Source organism: Somniosus microcephalus, chromosome 16, assembly GCF_052327205.1.
Source record: "Somniosus microcephalus isolate GS21.2 chromosome 16, FLI_Smic_1.0, whole genome shotgun sequence".
Taxonomy (NCBI): Eukaryota; Metazoa; Chordata; class Chondrichthyes; order Squaliformes; family Somniosidae; genus Somniosus; species Somniosus microcephalus.
The window spans coordinates 99114274-99131960 of NC_141002.1; positions in this window are offsets into that span (position 1 = coordinate 99114274).

A 17687-nucleotide genomic window follows, 5' to 3' on the forward strand; every position below is an offset into this window, starting at 1 on the left:
AGTCGCTCTCTCTCTTCCCCCCAGTCGCGCTCTCTCTGTTCCCCCCCAGTCGCTCTCTCTGTTCCCCCCCAGTCGCTCTCTCTGTTCCCCCCCAGTCGCTCTCTCTCTTACCCCCAGTCGCGCTCTCTCTTCCCCCAGTCGCTCTCTCTCTTCCCCCCAGTCGCTCTCTCTCTTCCCCCCAGTCGCTCTCTCTCTTCCCCCAGTCGCTCTCTCTCTCCCCCCCAGTCGCTCTCTCTCTCTCTTCCAACAACAACATGCCCTCGAAAAAGCCTTGGCACCGCCGGGCACTCCAGCTAGTAATTAATAAACGGAAGTGTTCAAAGAAAATGAAAAAAAAAAATGTTGTTTCCCGATGATTTTTCTCCTGGGTGTAGCTTGCAGCCCTGGCCTGGAGATTAATCCTCATGGAGATTAATCCTTAATTCCTGGAGACTCCAGGCCAATCCTGGAGGGCTGGCAAGTGTCGAATGCACAAGCAGGAACTGCAGTGTTAACAGTGATCAAAGCCCCGGAAAATTGTCTCTTTGTCTGACTGGGTTTCCCCCCGCAACCCACCCCCGCCACAAATGAACCTCAAACCAGACTGCGCAGTTATTTGTGCTCCAGTGAGTCCCAGGTGGTTGCAAAGCCATTGATTTTTCCACTGAAATTCTATCACTTCACAGGCAGCAGTGCACTGCAGGCAAGAAATAATAACATGGTTTCTCACGCAAACCAGCTACATATTCTGGCAGTGGCACTACTGCGCGTATATGGGCGGAGGAATAAACACAATTACTTGCTAAAAAAAAAACAGCCAACAAAACATCAATTACAGACAAATTAACTGCAGCAACAAGATCTCCTATTTCGTTGGCCAAACTGCTTTGACAGGCAAACCAATCCTCATCTTTAAAAAGAGCCAGCACAGACTCGATGGGACAAATGGCCTCCTTCTGTGCTGTACTATTCTCCGACTATGAATTTCAGGTAAATGCAGTTCGGTGATATGTAGCATTTATTAAAACAAAATTGGGAAGATCTAATCAATGTGGACCAATGCAATGGATGCTGATGTTAACAAATAATGATCTGTAGATCAAGTGGGGATGCGCAGTCTACAGAGGATTGCAAACCCTCCACATGATTGCCCGGGAGTCCCCAGGATTTAAAGGCAAATCTCCAGCACACGGCTGCCAGCAACACCTGGGGGAGAATCATCGAGCCGTGAATAAAATTGTGATTTTTTTTTTAATTAATTAAAATTTTCTTTGAACACTTTAGTTTACCAGTTAAAGAAATATTAGCAAACGGGGAGGAACAAACGGCTGTTTGATTGACAGTCAACATTCATCCAATCAAGGGGGAACGATGAATCATTCACTTTCCAACAGGAGTGGGAAGGCATCGCAAGGATGGACGTGTCAGATGACGAATGGCAGCAGTGTGGGGGATGGGACGGGAGGGTTGAAGGCAAGAGGTCATGTGATGATACCTCCAGGAATATGTGCAACCGGAGTTGGCAAACCTTGGCGTGGAAAGGGGGAACAAAGAGAACACAAAAATTAGGAGCAGGAGTCGGCCATTCGGCCCCTCGAGCCTGCTCCGCCATTCAATAAGATCATGGCTGATCTTCAACCTCAACTCCACTTTCCCGCCCGATCCCCATATCCCTGATTATTCCAAAGTCCAAAAATCCATCAATTTCCGTAGAGAATTCCAAAGGTACACAACCCTCTGAGTGAAGAAATTCCTCCTCATCTCAGTCTTAAATGACCAACCCCTTATCTGGAGACCCCTAGGTCTAGGCTCTCCAGTCAGGGGAAAAACAGCCTTTCAGCATCTACCCTGTCAAGTGTTGCAGACTGCAAACCGCTTGAAGGCAGACTGCCCCATGGGGCTTATCCCATTGGACTTCCCGACTCCGGGTATGTGAAGGAGAACAAATTAAGTTCAAAATAGCGCTGTAGGATCTTTTACATTCACCTGTGGTGGGGGGGGGGGGGGAGGGGGAAAGACGGGGCCTCGGTTTAACATCTCATTGGAAAGACAGCACTCCCTTAGTACCGCACTGGGTGTGTCAGCCTAGGTTTTAGAAACATAGCAGGAGTCGGCCATTCGGCCCTTCGAGCCTGCTCCGCCATTCAATATGGTCATGGCTGATCCTCTATCTCAATACCATATTCCTGCTCTCTCCCCATACCCCTTGATGCCTTTTGTGTCTAGAAATCTATCTGTCTCCTTCTTAAATATATTCAGTGACTTGGCCTCCACAGCCTTCTGTGGTAGAGAATTCCAAAGATTCACCACCCTCTGAGTGAAGAAATGTCTCCCCATCTCAGTCCTAAATGTCCTACCCCATATCCTGAGACTGTGACCCCTCATTCTAGACTCCCCCAGCCAGGGGAAACATCCTTACAATAGCAAAATACTGCGGATGCTGGAAATCTGAAATAACAAAAGAAAACGCTGGAAACACTCAGCAGGCCAGGCAGCATCCGTGGAGAGAGAAACAGAGTTAACGTTTCAGGTCTGGGACCCTTCATCAGAACTTGAAAAAGCTGGAGATGTAACAGATGTTAAGCAGGTGCAGAGACAGGGGGGCAGGAAGGAATTGAAGGAACATACTGTGCTTAGGCAAGAGGCAGGAAAGATAAACGTGATCCCACCACCAAACACATCTTCCCCTCACTTCCCCTTTCAGCATTCCGAAGGGACCGCTCCCTCCACGACACCCTGGTCCACTCCTCAATCACCCCCAACAGCCCTTCTCCTTCACCTGGCACCTTCCTGTGCAAGCGCAGGAGATGCAACACATGCCCCTTTACCTCCTCCCTTCCCACTGTCCAGGGCCCCAAACACCCCTTCCAGGTGAAACAGCAATTTACTTGTACTTCTTGCAATTTAATATACTGTATTCACTGCTCACGTTGCGGTCTCCTCTACATTGGGGAGACCAAACGCAGATTGGGCGACCGCTTTGCGGAACACCTCCGTTCAGTCCGTAAGGGTGACCCTGAGCTTCCGGTCGCCTGTCACTTTAATTCACCGCTTCACTCCCACTCTGACCTCTCTGTCCTCGGGCTATTGCATTGTTCCAATGAAGCTCAATGTAAGCTCGAGGAACAGCACCTCATCTTTCGATGAGGCACTTTGCAGCCTGCCGGACTCAACATTGAGTTCAACAATTTCAAACTATAACCCCTGCCCCCATTTTTCATGCAGTATGATTTTGCCATTCCTATTTGCAACATTTTATCTTTCCTGCCTCTTAGATAAGCACAGTATGTTCCTTCAATTCCTTCCTCCCCTCCCCCCCGCCGTCTCTGCACCTTCTTAATATCTGTTACATCTCCAGCTTTTTCCAGTTCTGATGAAGGGTCCCAGACCTGAAACGTTAACTCTGTTTCTCTCTCCACGGATGCTGCCTGGCCTGCTGAGTGTTTCCAGCGTTTTCTGTTGTTATTAGGGGAAACATCCTCCCTGCATCCAGTCTGTCTAGCCCTGTCAGAATGTTATACGTTTCCACGAGATCCCCTCTCATTCTTCTAAACTCTAGTGAATACAGGCCGAGTCGACCCAATCTCTCCTCATACGACCGTCCTGCCATCCCAGGAATCAGTCTGGTGAACCTTCGCTGCACCTTTTGTGTTCAAGTCTCTGGATCGGGACTTGAACCCACAACCTGCTGGCTCAGAGGCGAGAGAGTGCTACCCACTGAGCCACGGCTGACACAAAGTAGGAAATTCACACGACTTTCCAGCCAAATTGCGGGCAGAGCAACCATCCAAACTCGATTAGCACTGCCAGCGGGAGAGGCTCTTCAGCCGCAGCGTGGAGGGTGCCTGCCCAGCGGAGCAGTGCCACTCCAGAGACTCTGGTGCTCTGCCATGCTGTGGTGCCAAGTGTTCATCGAATCAATTACAAAGATACAGTGACACAAATCAGCAAGAACACGGATGCTCGGACCATGCAATTCAGAAGAGGGGCGCTGGCAGGTGAAGTCAATCAAACACGGTTGCAATGGTTAACAGCTGTCCCGACCACTGATGCATATTCATGAGCAGTGGGAAATGACCAAGAATCGGCAATGAAATGCCTCAGAACGGGTCGGCAGCTGTTCAGGAATGAACTGGAGAGATAAGGGGAGGGTCAGAAGGTTACCCTGTTTAGAAGCACTGCTTATACTTCTGTAGACAGTCTGCTGGGAGCGTTCATCTCAGTGGCTCTGTCTTTCAGTTATAAAGAAATAACTTGCATTTATAGAGAGTCTTTCACGACCTCAGGACATCCAAAGAGCTTTACAGCCAATTAAGTACTTTGCTGAAGTGTAGTCACTGTTGTAATGTAGGAAATGTGGCAGACAGTTTGCACACAGCAAGCTCCCACAAACAGCAATGAGATAATTACCAGATAATCGGTTTTAGTGATGTTGGTTGAGGGGAAAATGTTGGACCCAGGACACCGGGGAGAACTCCCCTGCTCTTCGAATAGTGCAGTGGGATTTTGTTTTACATCCATCGAAGGGCAGGCAGGGCCTCGGTTTAATGTCTCATCTGAAAGACGGCACCTCCGATGGTGCAGCACTCCCTCAGTACTACACTGGGGAGTGTCAGCCTGGGTTATTGGCTCAAGTCTCTGGAGTGGGACTTGGAAGCTACGACCTTCTGACCCACCACGACCAAGGGGCAGCAAGATGCCTAGTCGGGGCAATAACTGGTTAAAAAAAAAATGGCACACTGGCCACCATACTGGAAACTTAGGTCGCCATACTGCAAAACAGGTGTGATGTCAAAATAATTTTTAGGCCAAAGAGTTTGCTTGAAATGTTGACAATATTCCATGTACAGAGACTTCTCCGTCTCCATCTCTGGGGATAGGTTATTGACCAATATTCACTACAAGCCCACTGACTCCCACAGCTACCTGGACTACACTTCCTCCCACCCCACCTCCTGTAAGGACTCTATTCCATTCTCCCAGTTTCTCCGTCTCCACCGCATCTGCTCCGACGATGCCACCTTCCACACCAGTGCTTCAGACATGTCCTCCTTTTTCCACAACCGAGGATTCCCCTCTACCGTGGTTGACACTGCCCTTGACCGTGTCAGTTCTATCTCCCGCACTTCTGCCCTCACCCCTGCCCCTCCCTCCCGGAACCACGATAGGGTTCCCCTTGTCCTCACCTTTCACCCCACCAGCCTCCACATTCAACGGATCATCCTCCGGCATTTCCGCTACCTCCAAAGTGATCCCACCACCAAACATATCTTCCCCTCCCCTCCCCTTTCAGCATTCCGTAGGGACCGCTCCCTCCGAGACACCCTGGTCCACTCCTCTATCACTCCAAACAGCCCTTCCCCTTCGCCTGGCACCTTCCCGTGCAAACGGAGGAGATGTAACACCTGCCCCTACACCTCACCCCTTCCAGGTGAAACAGCGAGTTACTTGTACTTCTTGCAATCTAGTATACTGTATTCGCTGCTCACGATGCGGTCTCCTCTACATTGGGGAGACCAAACGCAGATTGGGTGACCGCTTTGCGGAACACCTCCGTTCAGTCCGTAAGGGTGACCCCGAGCTTCCGGTCGCCTGTCACTTTAATTCACCGCTCCATTCCCACTCGGACCTCACCGTCCTTGGCCTCTTGTATTGTTCCACGGAAGCTCAACGTAAACTCGAGGAACAGCACCTCATCTTCCGATTAGGCACTTTGCAGCCTTCCGGACTCAATATCGAGTTCAACAATTTCAGATCATAACCTCGGCCCCATTAATTTTTTACCTGTAATTTTTCCACTCCTTCCGCCCCCCCACCCCACCGCCCCCCCCCCCCCCCCCCGACTGCTTTCCTTTTGTTTCTCTCTCCCACCTGGCAGCTATCTCTTGCCCTGCCAATACACTTCACACCTAATCTCAGCCTATTACCATCTCGTCTGGCTTCGAACACCTTTTATTGTCTCTTCTACTTCTTTTGTCTCTTTCACTTCTTTTGTCCGATCGCAGCCCTGCCTTCGATCTATTTTCATTTCTTTCCAGTTTTGAAGAAGACTTCGACCCGAAACGTCAACTCAAATTTCTCTCCACGGATGTTGCCTGACCTGCTGAGTTTTTCCAGCATTTTCTGTTGTTTAAAAGAGCATCTTTGCTGGCCATCAGCTGACCATAATCGAACACAACAACTTGCATTTATATAGCGCCTTTAATGTAGCAACATGTCCCAAGACGCTTCACAGGAGCGTTAACAAACAAAGTTTGACACCGAGCCAGATAAAGAGATATTAGTACGATAGCAAAATACTGCAGATGCTTGAAATCCGAAATAACAACAAAAAATGCTGGAAAAACTCAGCAGGCCAGGCAACATCCGTGGAGAGAGAAATAGAGTTTCCAAAACAAAGGTGTGGATAAAAAATATAAGTAAAAATGTAATGGGGGCCGAGGTTATGATCTGAAATTGTTGAACTCGATATTGCATTTTGTGCCCTTCCCCCTTTTTCTCTCTCCCACATGGCAGCTGTCTCCCATTCTGCCAGCGCATTTCACACCTAATCTAGAGCCGTCTTTTGTCTCCACTAGTCCTATCACCATCTCGTCTCGTTTTGAATCCCTCTTAATGTCTCTTCACTTCTCTTTTGTTCTCTCCGAGCCCCCAAACTGGCCTTTTAATTTGTTTCATTTCCTGTGCTTTTTCAGTCTTGACGAAGGGTTTCGACCTGAAACGTTGACTCTATTTCCTCTCTCCACGGATGTTGCCTGGCCTGCTGAGTTTTTCCAGCATTTTCTGTTGTTATTAAAGAGATATTAGGGCAGGTGACCAACAGCTTGCTCAGAGGTAGGTTTTAAGGAGCATCATAAAAGGAGGGGAGAGAGATAGAGAGAAGGGGAAAGGTTTAGGGAGGGAATTCCAGAGCTTAGGGCCTAGGCAGCTGAAAGCAGGGCCGCCAATGGTGGAGCGATTAAGATCGCGAGCCCAGGGATCCTTCAAAGCCACAAGGTTCTCTCAGTTCTAACCGGGCCTACTCCTTGCCCTGGAAAAAAAAAATCAAAGAAGTTGCTGTGGAACAGATTTTAAATTCCCCCAAATCCACAAGGGGATGCCTCTACTCATTGGAGTTCAGAAGAATGAGAGGCGATCTTATCGAAACATATAAGATTGTGAGGGGGCTTGATCGGGTGGATGCGGTGAGGGTGTTTCCACTTATGGGTGAGACTAGAACTAGGGGGCATAATCTTAGAATAAGGGGCTGCCCTTTCAAAACTGAGATGAGGAGAAACTTCTTCACTCAGAGGGTAGTAAATCTATGGAATTTGCTACCTCAGAGAGTTGTGGAAGCTGCGACATTAAATAAATTTAAAATGGAGATAGACAGTTTCCTAGCTGATAAGGGAATTAGGGGTTACGGGGAGCGGGCAGGGAAGTGGACGTGAGTCTAGGTTCGGATCAGCCATGATCCTATTGAATGGCGGAGCAGGCCTGAGGGGCGGTATGGCCTACTCCTGCTCCTACTTCTTATGTTTTTATGACCACACAAAGCACGTGGCTCCAAGGGATAAATGCATGATATGGTGCTGAATTGAGCCACACAGGTTTTTGGGTTTCATCTCTGGGACACCTTCAGGAGAAAAGGGGTGAAGATTATTGGAGGCGGGGGCTCTAAGCCAACTTTACTTGACGTGTATTTCTTTTTAAACTGGCCACCAGGGGAAGCTGTCCTTGGAGTTGCAAGTGGCCCCAAAATACCTAGAGGTCCACTCCACTGGCACAGCATCAATTCCTTCCAGGACCTTTCCCTAAGCAAACGTTTGCAACCCCAAGGGCCTCAACGGGGACACACGTCCACTCAGTTGGCACGGGATTCAGTGATGCCGACAGAGGGCATAAAAGGGGGAAATTCTCAGGCTTGATTAGGACCTCACCCAGACAAGCCCCGTTGACGTGCAGTGAGGGGGGGGGGGGGGAGAATTTAAAGATCCACCATATAATAGAAACATAGAAGATAGGAGCAGGAGTAGGCCATTCGGCCCCTCGAGCCTGCTCCGCCATTCAATGAGATCATGGCTGATCATCCAAATTCAGTACCCGGTCCCTGCCTTCTCCCCATATCCCTTTAGCCTTAAGAAATATATCTAACTCCTTCTTGAATATATTTAATGAATTGGCCTCCACCGCCCTCTGTGGCAGAGAATTCCACAGGTTCACCACTCTCTGGGTGAAGAAATTCCTCCTCATCTCAGTCCTAAATGGCTTACCCCTTATCCTTAGACTGTTACTGTGGTGTATGTAACCTGTTCCACCTTAAGAGAACTTAAGCCTGGTCCACCTTAAGAAAGGTACTACTTTCTTTGGCTGCTGTATACGTAATACCGGTGGTGACCACACCGGTATATAAGCACAGTGTAATAATATTGTGTTCAGTTTAGTCCGACCTCCAACCAGTAAAGACCTGTTGAATTTTACTCTTGTGGTCTGTGTAGTAATTCTCACTATAACACACAGACTTAACAGTTACCCCTGGTTCTGGACTCCCCGGCCATCGGGAACATCCTTCCTGCATCTAGTCTGTCTAATCCTGTTATAAAATTCTAAATTTCAATGAGATCCCCTCTCATCCTTCTAAACTCCAGCGAGTATAAGCCCAATCGACCCAATCTCTCCTCAATGGGGTGGAATCTCAGCACAAGCGGGTTCCGCCCGAATTCCTCCCCCTCCAAAGGCGGAAATGGGGCTTTGCACACTCTCGGGCGCCCGGAATTTCAAGGACAGTAATTTTTTTTTTTTTTTTTTTATAAAAGAAAGTCTGATGTGCCAACAGTTTCCAGCCGTTCAGTCTACTCCAGTTCTCTCCCAGGGATATCCAGGCTCCTTTCTAAACCTGCCACTAGCATGTAATCTAAATACCTGGTGCTGATAAGGCAGAACGGAGTAGCACATTGGTGGAACCAGCACATTGGACTCTAGGGCAGGAAGACACAAATCTTTCTGACATTGCCATTTCCATTGGCTCAGGTTGCAAGTTCAAACAGACTATGGGGCAGATTGACCACTTGCAACCCTGGTCTAAAACTGGCATTGTGGATGTAATGGGATAGATCTTGACTTTGTGCATTGGGTAAAATGGGCGATAGCGGGTCGGCAGCCTGTGTTACATCTCTTCTGATTTTTCACCCATTTTACATCATCACACAAACAACTTGCATTTATCTAGCACCTTTAATGTAGTAAAGCGTCCCAAGGTGCTTCACAGGAGCGTTACCAAACAAAAAACTTGAAGCCGAGCCACACACGATGATATTAAGACAGGTGACCCAAAGTATGGTCAGAGAAGTACAGGAAACTTTCGATTTACCAGCACCTAAATAACCGGAAATGTCGAGTAACCGGCAAAATTCAGGAGTCGGTTCAGGTAACTTTTATTACTTGCACAGCAACAAATGAAGGAAGGCTAGGGTGTGGCTGCAGCTGTTGCTAAGCTACAGAGACGCTTGCAACTTGTGGACATTGTTCTGAAGCTGTTGCTAAGCAACAGGGTTTGTTGCTTTATACGGAGCTCTCAGCTCCGTATCTTTTACTATAGCTTGCGGTTATCCGGAATCTTTGATGAACCGGCACCACGTCGGTCCCGTCCGTGCCGGATAAAAAAAAGTTACCTGTAGGTTCTATGGAGCGTAGTGAAGGAGGAGAGAGGTGGAGAGGTTTAGGAAGGGAATTTCAAAGATTATGGAATATGATGAAAGGCCATCGACCTGAAATGTTAACTCTGTTTCTCTCTCCACAGATGCTACCTGACCTGCTGAGTATTTCCTGTTTTTATTTCAGATTTCCAGCATCCGCAGTATTTTGCTTTTGTCCCGAGATTAGGGCCTAGTCAGCTGAAGGCACAGCCGGCAATAGTGGAGTGATTAAAATCGCGGATGCGCCAAGCGGACAGATTTGGAGGAGCAGAGGTCTCGGAGGGGTGCAGGGCTGGAGGAGATTACATAGATAGGGAGGGGGGCGAGGCCCATGGAGGGTTTTGAAAACAAGGATGAGAATTTTAAAATTGAGACACTGCTGGACCAGGAGCCAATGTAGGTCAGCGAGCACGGGGGGTGCGGGGGGGGGGTGATGGGCTAAGAGGATTGGTGCAAGTACAAAGTCAAGATCTACCCCCATGTGACGAGCTTAAAATCTACCCCCCATAAGAGAAGGACCAGAGCACAACATTTCTCAAGGCAGAGCGAAACGTTATAGTCGGAGACAAATCAACACCGACTTGTCTCAAGCTTGTATCTTGATTGATGAAGTATATAGATAATCTATCACATTTTTTAATTGGGAGTGGGGTTGGGGAGGCTCTCACGATTATGGCGCTGGGGGTGTGAAAGAAAATATTCTGATAATGTCAGTAGATGCTAAATATCCCCGTCAAGAGCAAAAGGTTCATTAAAAAAGTGCAAAGCAAACATAAATAATATATGCTAAACATGGACAACAGATGGTAATTTATGCTGATCTATGCAAATGACGCTCATTGCTTAAACTGGAACTGCGACTTGCAAATCTCGTCAGGTAGACCGTCACAGAAGTAGAAGATGCGGTCAGTACTTTAAACAACAACAACTGGCTAGTTGGGAAACTAGGGCCTACAATCGATCAATAGCACCAAACATCAATCAATTAAAAAAAAAATGCCAAAATGCCATCAACAACCAAAAGAGGGTTCTCAAAGCATGATGATGATGGCTCTCAGGAGAATTCTCTCATTCCTGTATTTGGGAATTTCGACACATGGAAACACATTAAACAAATCTCAAAATTGCATTGACAGCAATCTTCAATCATGTCATCTCACTGGGCTCCATGGACTAGACGTTCAGCCCACGAGCTGGAAAGGCACATCAGACAGTGTTTTGCCGTTAAAACCGAATATTTTGACCCCCCACCTTGGGTCTGACCTTAACCATTAGAGGCAAGGTCATAGGTCATGGGCTGGATGCATTCAAACCCATCGCCATGACCAGTAGAGAATGTGATATTAGGACACTGTTAATTCACCATTGCCTTGGAAAGCAATGTGCTCCAGGTGAGCCTTGTGAACCAGCAGTTGGTAACATAAAGCTTGAGCACTTCAACTATTGCACATCTCCCTCGCACCTCCGCCTCCTATATCCCCACCCCATCTCCTATATCCTCCCCTCCCACAACCACCTTCTATCTCCCCCTCTAATCTTTCCCCTCCCCCCCCCCCGCCCCCGCCAACTCTTACTCACAGGTCCACTTAGAAAACAAGTCAATACTGAACAACAGGTTCAACAATAAAAAGTAGGGCCACACCCCAGACACCTGGTAATCTAGAATGCACCCGACTGTAAGCCTCCGACATGTGAAAACAGGCGATTGCACAGGCTTCGTACTAGGAGACGGACTTGAGTAGGAGCGGCTCAGAGGGGAGCAGGGTGAGTCCATGCGGATTTTTGTCAGCAATTGCATATTGGACACACCGAACCCTCATCAGTGTGAAGCACCGACGGTTAACACATGATTACTACGGGCCTGGTTACCACCTGGAGTCATCACGTCCAGGTTCTGGTCTGCAAGACTCAAATGCTGTTGCTATAAGGGGTCATCCATGGCTCAGTGGGCAGCACTCTCACATCTGAGGCAGGAGGTTGTGGGTTCAAGTCCCACTCCAGAGACTTGAACATATAACCTAAGCTGACACTCTAGTGCTGCACTATCAGAGGTACCGTCTTTTGGATGAGACGTTAAACTGAAGCCCCGGCTGCCCTCTCAGGTGGATGTAAAAGATCCCGTGGCCCTGGTGTTCTGGAGTCATATTTTGTTTCTTAACTTGTCCCGTTACCATCTCCTTTTGCCTCGCACCATCATCCCTTTTGTCTCTTAATCTCTCCTGTCTTCCATCCTATCACAGACCTTCCCTTTTGTTCTTTCCTCCCCTCCCCCCTCTCCCTGCCCCTACACTTGCTTAAAAACCTGTTCCATTTCCAGCTTTTTCCAGTTCTGACGAAGGGTCATCGACCTGAAACGTTAACTCTGTTTCTCTCTCCACAGATGCTGCCTGGCCTGCTGAGTGTATCCAGTATTTTCTGCTTTTATTTCAGATTTCCAGCATCCGCAGTATTTTGCTTTCGTATCACTAAAAAAACCAGATGATCTGGTCATTTATCACATTGCTGTTTGTGGGAGCTTGCTGTGCACAAATTGGCTGCTGTGTTTCCTACATTACAACAGTGACTCCACTTCAAAAAGTACCTAATGGGTAATGAAGTGCTTTGGGAGGCTGTGAAAAAACTTATAAACTTATAAAATTCTAACAGGACTGGACAGACTGGATGCAGGAAGGATGTTCCCGATGGCAGGGGAGTCCAGAACCAGGGGTCACAGTCTAAGGATAAGGGGTAAACCATTTAGGACAGAGATGAGGAGGAATTTCTTCACCCAGAGAGTGGTGAACCTGTGGAATTCTCTACCACAGAAGGCAGTGGAGGCCAATTCATTAAATATATTCAAGAAGGAGTTGGATATATTTCTTAAGGCTAAGGGGGATCGAGGGATATGGGGAGAAAGCAGGGACAGGGTACTGAATTTGGATGATCAGCCATGATCTCATTAAATGGCGGAGCAGGCTCGAGGGGCCAAATGGCCTACTCCTGCTCCTATCGTCTATGTTTCTATATAAATGCAGGTTCTTTTATTCCGGTATTGATAGGACATGGATAATATCAACAATTGGAGGCCTCTTTTTACCCCCCTTTTAAAAAACTAAAAGTACCGCCTTCATTGGGATATCTTTACACAATTATATCTGTGTCAGTAAAGGACTAATTATTTAAACAACATCTTTTGCAATGTCTCAAACTATCATGTGGATATATGCAAATACAGTGTACGGTAAAGGCTATACCAATTCCAGCTCCACTGCCACAGTCCTCAAGTCCAATTACTTCTCCCTCACATCCCTCCATGGGCTCTGGGTGCTTGAGCCGGTGCTAATATGCTCAGTGATCCATGTCCAGGCATCAACACTTCAACTCAGCTGCCCTTCCAGTCAAAAGTCCCCCTGTTTCTAACTGATGTCATCAAGCCAGCTGGTGGAGCAGACGAACAAGCCAAGGGCTTTCGAGTGCTGCAAGCAGCCATTCCAATTGTCTCGCTGTAATGGCTATTTATGGCCCGTTCAGAACAACCGGTGATTAAGCAGCTTGTTAAATGATGGAGAAGTGTGTCAATGAGCATCCATGCACTGCAGGTATGGACTGGCTGACCACTTTCAGCTGTGCAAGATTATCCAATTCAGCAGGCACAGATCATAGAAGTTACAGTCCAGAACCAGGGGTCACAGTCTAAGGATAAGGGGTAAGCCATTTAGGACAGAAATGAGGAGGAATTTCTTCACCCAGAGAGTGGTGAACCTGTGGAATTCTCTACCACACAGGGCAGTTGAGGCCAATTCATTAAATATATTCAAGAAGGAGTTAGATATATTTCTTAAGGCTAAAGGGATCAAGGGATATGGGGAGAAAGCAGGGACAGGGTACTGAATTTGGATGATCAGCCATGATCGCATTGAATGGCGGAGCAGGCTCGAGGGGCCGAATGGCCTACTCCTGCTCCTATCTTCTCTGTTTCTATGTAACACAGAAACCGGCCCAGCCAATCCAAAGATTCCTGATTGTCTGTAGGTCTAAGAGGTTTACTAGATTGATTTAACAACAACAACAACTTGTATTTATATAGCCCCTTTAAGGTAGTAAAATGTCCCACAGTGCTTTACAGGAGTGTTATAAGTCAAAAATTTGACACCGAGCCATATAAGAAGAAATTAAGGCAGAAAGAGGTAGGTTTTAAGGAGCGTCTTAAAGGAGGAAAGAGAGGTAGAGAGGCGGAGAGGTTTAGGGAGGGAATCCCAGAGCTTAGGGCCCAGCCAGCTGAAGGCACTGATGTTTGAGCGATTATAATCAGGGATGCTCAAGAGGGCAGAATTTGAGGAGCGCAGATATCTCGGGGGGATTGTGGAGCTGGAGGAGGTTACAGAGATAGGGAGGGGCGAGGCCTTGGAGGGATTTGAAAACAAGGATGAGAATTTTGAAATCAAGGCGTTGCTTAACCGGGAGCCAATGGAGGTCAGCGAGCACAGGGGAGATGGGTGAACGGGACTTGGTGCGAGTTAGGACATGGGCAGCCGAGTTTTGGATGACCTCAAATTTACGTAGGGTAGAATGTGGGCAGCCAGCCAGGAGTGCGTTGGATTCCTGGGATGAGAGGGTTGTCCAATCAGCAAGGACTGAGTAGATTGGGCCTATACTCTCTGGAGTTTAGAAGAATGAGAAATTATCTCATTGAAATGAATAAATTTCTGAGGGGGATTGACAGGATAGATGCTGAGAGATTCTTTTCCCTGGTTGGAGAGTCTAGAACTAGGGGGCGTAGTCTCAGGATAAGGGGTCACCATTTTAAGACTGAGATGAGGAATTTCTTCACTCAGAGGGTTGTGAATCTTTGGAATTCTTTGCCCCAGAGGGCTGTGGATGCTCAGTCGTTGAGTATATTCAAGGCTGAGGTAGACAGATTTTTGGACATGAGGGGAATCAAGGGATATAGGGATCAGGTGGGAAAGTGGAGTTGAGATCAAAGATCAGCCATGATCTTATTGAATAGGGGCCGAATGGCCGACTCCTGCTCCTAATTCTTATGTTCTTATTGATCATCCAAGGCTTCTTCGGCAGCACCTCCCAGCCCCGAGACCGGAGAGGCACCGGAGCTGCAAGGGATCACCAGAGGCGGCGGAGGATAAAAGGAGCAGCCTGAGGCAGCGAGGCCCACAGCCCCGAGACTGGAGAGGCACCGGAGCTGCAAGGGATCACCAGAGGCGGCGGAGGATAAAAGGAGCAGCCCGAGGCAGCGAGGCCCAGAGCCCCGAGACCGGAGAGGCACCGGAGCTGCAAGGGATCACCAGAGGCGGCGGAGGATAAAAGGAGCAGCCTGAGGCATACCAATCCAGGTTCCGGGAGAGAGGTAAAAAGTAATCCAAGTGTGACGTCACCAGGGAGCAGGTAAGTGATTGGTTGGTGAGTATTTCTCTCTTTTCAATACAAGCTTGAATTCTGTGGTGTTAAATTTCTAGGGTCTCTGTGGTGTAGTGGGGACAGTTGGTAAATAAAGCGCCCTAGAGTATACCTGTAACTGGGGTATTGAATACATTTTTTAATTAATTAAAGGAGTAAGTCATGGCAGGAGAGCTCAGCCCCGTGTTCTGCTCCTCTTGCTCCATGTGGGAAGTCAGGGACGCTGCCAGTGTCCCTGACGACCATGTGTGCAGGAAATGCATCCAGCTGCAGCTACTTGTAGACCGCATTGTGGCGCTCGAGCTGCGGGTGGATGAGTATTGGAGCATGCGCGATGCTGAGAGGGTCATGGACAGCACGTTTAGCGAGTTGTTCACGCCGCAGAGTAGGGCTGCACAGGCAGAAAGAAATTGGGTGACCATCAGGCGGAGCAACAGAGGCAGGCAGGAAGTGCAGGGAACCCCTGCAGACATCCCCCTTTCAAACAGGTATACCAAGTTGGATACTGTTGAGGGGGATGACTCACCAGGGGAAGGCAGCAGCGGCCAGCTTCCTGGCACCAGGGACGCTTCTGCTGCTCAGAAAGGGAGGAAAAAGAGTGGGAGAGCAATAGTGGTAGGGGATTCTATCGTAAGGGGGACAGATAGGCGTTTCTGTGGCCGCAAACGTGACTCCAGGATGGTTTGTTGCCTCCCTGGGGCCAGGGTCATGGATGTCACTGAGCGGCTACAGGGCATTCTTAAGGGGGAGGGTGAGCAGGCAGAGGTCGTGGTCCACATTGGGACCAACGACATAGGTAGGAAGGGGGATGAGGTCCTGCATCAAGAATTTAGGGAGCTAGGTAACAGATTAAAGAGCAGGACCTCAAAGGTTGTAATCTCTGGATTACTCCCAGTGCCACGTGCTAGTGAGTATAGGAATAGGAGGATAGAGCAGATGAATGCGTGGCTAAAGAGTTGGTGTAGGAGGGAGGGTTTTACTTTCCTGGATCACTGGGCCTGTTTCTGGGAAAGCTGGGACTTGTACAAGTCGGACGTGTTGCACCTGAACCAGAGCGGGACAAATATCCTTGCGGGGAGGTTTGCTAGCACTGTTGGGGGGGGTTTAAACTAACTTGGCAGGGGGATGGGATACAGAGAGGAGCTGAAATAGGGGGTGATGTGCTGCCAATTATAGAGAAAAAAACAAGTCAGCTTGGTAGACAGGGCAAATATATAAGGGCAAGGCTGGATGGCATCTATTTTAATGCAAGGAGTCTTGCAAATAAGGTGGATGAACTGAAGGTGTTGATAAACACATGGGAGTATGATATTGTTACTATCACGGAGACATGGTTGAGGGAGGGGCAAGACTGGCAGCTCAATATTCCGGGGTACAGAATCTTCAGGCGAGACAGAGGGGGAGGTATAAGAGGAGGGGGTGTCGCAATATTAATTAAGGAGTCAATTACTGCAGTAAGGAGGGATGATATATTAGCAGGTTCCTCTAATGAGGCCATATGGGTGGAGCTTAAAAACAAAAAGGGGGCAAGCACTTTGCTGGGAGTGTACTATAGGCCTCCAAACAGTCAGGGGGAGATAGAGGAACAGATATGTAGGCAAATCTCAGAGAAATGTGCAAATAATAGGGTAATAATAATGGGGGATTTCAACTTCCCCAATATTAACTGGGATAGTCAGAGTGTGAAAGGCTCAGAGGGTGTAGAATTCTTAAAGTGCATCCAGGAGAGCTTTTTGAGCCAGCATGTAGAAAGTCCTACAAGAGAGGGGGCGGTACTGGACCTAATTCTAGGGAATGTGGCCGGCCAAGTGGAAAAAGTGCTAGTAGGTGAGCACTTTGGTGACAGTGACCATAATATGGTGAGATTTAAGGTGGTCATGGAAAAGGACAGGGATGGGCCGGAAATAAAGGTTCTAAATTGGGGGAAGGCCGATTTTAATAGGATAAGGCAGGATCTGGCCAAAATGGACTGGGATCAGCTACTTGTAGGAAAATCCGCATCAGAGCAATGGGGGGCTTTCAGAAGGGAGATTGAGATCATACAATGGCAACATGTTCCCGTAAAGGTCAAGGGTGGTTCCAAAAACCACAGGGAACCTTGGATGTCAGGGGATATACGAGAATGGATTAGGAAAAAAAGGAGGGCTTTTGGCAGATACAAAAGGCTAAAGACGGAGGAAGCCCTAGAGGAGTACAAAAAGTGCAGGGGGATACTTAAAAAAGAAATTAGGAGATCAAGGAGGGGCCATGAAATAACACTGGCGAGCAAAATAAAGGAAAATCCTAAGATGTTTTATAAGTATATTAAGGGTAAGAGGATAACTAGGGAAAAAATAGGGCCCATTAGGGACAAAAGTGGCAATCTGTGTGTGGAGCCGGAAGATGTAGGAGGGGTTCTAAATGAATTTTTTGCATCTGTTTTCACTATGGAGAAGGACGATGTAGACATAGAAATAGGGCGGGGGGACTGTGATATGCTCAAACATATTAACATCGAGAGGGAGGAGGTATTGGTGGTTTTAGCAGGCCTAAAAATGGATAATTCCCCAGGCCCGGACGAAATGTATCCCAGGCTGCTGTGTGAGGCAAAGGAAGAGATTGCGGGGGCTCTAACACATATATTCAGGACCTCTCTGGCCA